Here is a 4,796-nt window from a genome sequence, read left to right on the forward strand (position 1 = left end):
AAGCCTAATTCATAGACAACTAGAAATGTTGATCCACTGTGAAGTGTACAGCACAAATAGCTAAATAAGACATGTTACAGATTGAGCTGAAATTAAGCTGCACGGCTCATTCTTTTTCAGCTGAGGAAAGCCTCTCCCGTTCCACACTTCTATTCCCTTTTTAGGAAGTTAAAAGTAAGTAGAGTTTAAATATAATTTCAGAAGGTGTTTAAGGACTTCCTGTTTCAACAGAATATTTCTTTAGGCAATAGGCAATGAATTCTATAAATAGAGGATAAATGACATTGTCCCTAACTTCTTTATCGTGTTGTTTTGGGTTTGGAGTTTTGTCTAAACACCCATTCTCTTGGCTTGGTGTCCTGCCCTGGATTTAAAGAAATAGTATATCCACATTTTATACCCACATAAACACAGAAAGCATTTTAGGTTTGCAAGTTGTGGTATGTCCCTCCTCTTGCAATAGGAAATCAAGTCACACAGAGATAAAATGACTTGCAAATTGAAGCAAAGTAGTTAATAGAGTTTAAGACTACAAAAACAGGTCTCCAGCTTCTCTTACATGCTGTCACATGTAAGAAGAAATATTCTGTTGAAACAGGAAGTCCTTAAAACACCTTCTGAAATTATATTTAAACTCTACTTACTTTTAACTTCCTAAAAAGGGAATAGAAGTGTGGAACGGGAGAGGCTTTCCTTGCACATCAGTGTTTACTGCTTTCCTTTGTTGAACTAGGTAATTTCTTTAAGATAGAAAGATGCTGATTAAATTTGTTCCCAGAATTTACATATTTTAAGTAAAACAGTAAAGGCACATCAGCTTTGTGTAAGATGGAGATAAAGCAAGTGATGTATTAAAATCAGCATCTATTCAGTACTCTGCGACCTTGCAGTCACAGTTTCTGCAATCTTTTTACATTTTTGGTGTTTCACATAAAAACTGAAATTGACTGAGAGAGCAACTTACTCTTGAAGTTGTCAGATATTTTCAGTGCAAGAAAAAAAACCAAACTACTTGCCAAGCAGCTCTGTTTAAAAGTACTGTAGGCTAATTTTAATTTCAAGTTGTTTTGCCCACACTTTAAACCATTTCATTAACCTTATGCCAAAAAGTCGGCTGGTTTTACATCTTTCTCCTAAGGCTGTCATCACAGGATCATAGAAACACAGAATGGTCTGGGTTGGAAGGGACCTTTAAAATCCTCTAGTCCAACCTCCTGCCATGGGCAGGGACACCTTTCACTAGACCAGGTTGCTCAAAGTGCCACCAAACCTGACCTTGAACACTGCCAGTGGTGGACCATCCACAACTTTTCTGGGCAACCTGTTCCAGTGCCTCACCACCATCATCAAAATTTCTTCCTTATGTCTGGTCTAAATCTACCTGCTTTCACTTGAAAACCATTGCCCCTTATCCTGTCACTACAGGCCCAGGTAAAAAGTCTCTCTTTGTCTTATAAGCCTCCTTTATATATTGAAAGGCCGTAATAAGGTCTCCCCAGAGCCTTCTCCAGGGTGAGCAACCCCAACTCTCTCAGCCTTTCTTCATAGGAGAGGGGTTCCCTCCCTCTGACCATTTCTGTGGCTCTCCTCTGGACCTGCTCTAACAGGTCTGTGTCTTTGTTGTGCTGAGGACCCCAGAGCTGAAGGCAGTACTGCAGGTGGGGTCTCACGAGAGCGGAGCTGAGGGGCAGAATCACTTCCCTTGACCTGTTGGTCACACTCCTTGTGATTCAGCCCAGGATATGGCTGGCTTTCTGGGCTGCAAGCACACATTGCCGGCTCATGTCCAATTTTGTGTCCACCAGTATCCCAAAGCGTTTGTCTGCAGGGCTGCTCTCAATCCATTCATCCCCCAGTCTGTATTGATATCAGAGATTGCCCCAACCCAGGTGCAGGACCTTGCACTTGGCCTTGTTGAACTTCAAGGTCGCTCTGGATGGCATCCCTTCCCTCTAGTGAATCAACTGCACTGTTTGGCTTGGTGTCAGCTGCGAACTTGCTGAGGGTGCACTCAATCCCACTGTCTATGTCATTGATGAAGGTGTTAAATAGGATTGGTCCCAGTATGGACCCTTGAGGGACACCAGTGGTTATGGGTTTCCACTTTGCCATTGAGCCATTGAATGTAACTCCAGGTGCCACTATCCAGCCAGTTCTTTATCCATCTAACAGTCTGTCCATCGAATCCATGTGGAATAATGTGTCAAAGGCCTTACAAAATCCAGATAGATGACATCTGTACCTCTTCCCTTGTCCACAGATGCAGTCACTCCATTGTAGAAGACCACTAGATTAGTCAGCCATGATTTGCCATGTGTGTTGTCTCTCCTCAGCATCCTGTGTGCTGTGTGTTTCGACATGTCTTCCAGGAGGATCTGCTACATGATCTTACCAGGCACAGTAAGATCATGGATTATTGTTTAAGAAGTATTTAGCAGGGGGTGGCTGTTTTCTAGTTTTTAGTATGTTGCAAGAAAACAACTAAATACTCTGTAAAATGATGGACTTACTGAAATGGTCAAACCTCCAGGGAAATCTGACAGGACACAACCCTTTTTAACCTTGACCATGAAGAAAGAGGGGGAAGCTAGCTGGTACAGCCTGTTCAAAATCCTAGCTCTGTGAAGAAAAAATGAAGTTGGTCTTGACTGATTGCGCAAAGATAATGAATGAGAATTGTGAAGACTGAACTATGCCTTGAAAGTTATATTCTAACGTTCTGGCCCTATCTGTGTATAGCCTAGAAGAAGTAAAATTTGAGAAGAGCAGATTTTTGCTTGAAATGTCCACTTTCGAAGTGGACTGAAACAATCCCTGGTGGTTGTTTCAATTCCCTGACTGCAGGAGCCAAACCTGTACGTGGTTTGGTAAGTGCAGTAGCAGAAGCCATTTCAAATTTGTTTTCCTAGAGGTAGCAGCTCCACTGTGTAAGCTTCTTTGAATCAGACACCAGCCTACTGTACTAATGCTCATGGTGTACACATGCCTAGATGGATGTATCAGAAATAGAGCAATAATTATTATTAAAGACTGGTGTTCTCTCCTGCTACTCTTCCTGGAAGTTCTTCATTTGTACAGATTGGGGACAATACATATAAATCATGTCAAGATCCTACATATGTTTCACATAAATCAAAAGTAGTAACTCTTCCAGCCAGAGAAGACACAAAGGCCTATCCATGCTTTCTTTTCTGCTCTAAATCTAAATATTTTATCTATTTCATTTTGTTTACAGTTAAAATTTCATCTCCAACGGGAGAGCCATCTGAAAAAGAGCATCTTTTTCCTTCTCTAACCATGCCTGCTGGAGCTTGCATGACAACAAAGGCTGGATCAGCATGGTGGAAAGAGGAAAGGTGTCCAGAGTTCAACATATGAAAATATGTTTGTTGGCTGTGTTCCTCTAGCCATTACTCTTTTGAATTCCCTGACAATCACAATTTCAGAACTGATTCATTTCACCATTTTGGCAATTTTAAATTAACTGCTGCATTTTCAGTACTGTTTTATGAAGGGCATAAGAATCCACCTGTGGAAAGGCTCGTGTTAAGAGATCCAGATCTGTAGTTGGGGTGTGTTTTGAGAAGAAAGCAATGGCCTGCTGGACTGTGAGCCTCCATCACCTTCAGTGGCTGGCCCTGTGGCAGCAGCATGTGGTGGGTTGACCCTGGCTGGATGCCAGGTGCCCACCAAAGCTGTTCTATCACTCCCCCTCCTCAGCTGGACAGGGGAGAGAAAATATAACAAAGGGCTTGTGGGTCAAGATAAGGACAGGAGAGATCACTCACCAATTACCATCATGGGCAAAACAGACTCGACTGGGGGAAATTAACTCAATTTATTACAAATCAGCCAGACTAGGGTAATGAGAAATAAACCCAAATCTCAGAACACCTTCCCTCCACCCCTCCCTTCTTCCTGGGCACAACTTCACTCCCGGATTCTCTACCAACCCCCCCCCCCCCCCCCCCGCCCAGAGGCGTAGGGGGATGGGGAATGGGGTTTACGGTCAGTTCATCACACGTTATTTTCTGCCGCTTCATCCTCCTCAGGGGGACAACTCATCACACTCTTCCCCTGCTCCAGCGTGGGGTCCCACCCACAGGAGACAGTCCTCCACGAACTTCTCCAACATGGGTCCTTCCCAGGGGCTGCAGTTCTTCACGAACTGCTCCAGCATGGGTCCCTTCCATGGGCTGCAGTCTTTCAGGAGCACACTGCTCCAGCGTGGGTCCCCCACGGGGTCACAAGTCCTGCCAGAAAACCTGCTCCAGTGTGGGCTCCTCTCTCCATGGGGCCACAGGTCCTGCCAGGAGCCTGCTCCAGCGTGGGCTTCCCACGGGGTCACAGCCTCCTTCAGGCATCCCCCTGCTCTGGCGTGGGGTCCTCCCCGGGCTGCAGGTGGATATCTGCTCCCCTGTGGAGCTCCCTGGGCTGCAGGGGGACAGCCTGCCTCACCATGGTCTTCCCCACAGGCTGCAGGGGAATCTCTGCTCCGGCACCTGGAGCACCTCCTCCCCTCCTTCTGCACTGACCTGGGGGTCTGCAGGGCTGTTTCTTTTCCATGTTCTCACTCCTCTCTCCAGCTGCCATTTCTGTCTGTCCCAACTTTTTTTTTTCCTTCTTAAAAACATTATCCCAGAGGCGTTACCACCATTGCTGATGGGCTCAGCCTTGGCTGGTGGCGGGTCCATCTTAGAGCCGGCTGGCATTGGCTCTGTCAGACACAGAGGAAGCTTCCAGCAGCTTCTTACAGAAGCCACCCCTGTAACACCCCACCACCACCACCAAAACCT

At 45.5% G+C, this 4,796-nt stretch overlaps 1 protein-coding gene across 1 annotated transcript in view; it reads right to left on the minus strand.

Annotated features, from left to right (window-relative positions):
• DHFR (dihydrofolate reductase) overlaps window positions 1–4,796 on the minus strand; it is a 638,672-nt gene that overhangs the window by 304,485 nt on the left and 329,391 nt on the right. The window lies entirely within an intron of this gene.

The sequence above is a fragment of the Haliaeetus albicilla genome, chromosome Z (assembly GCF_947461875.1).
Source record: "Haliaeetus albicilla chromosome Z, bHalAlb1.1, whole genome shotgun sequence".
Lineage (NCBI taxonomy): Eukaryota > Metazoa > Chordata > Aves > Accipitriformes > Accipitridae > Haliaeetus > Haliaeetus albicilla.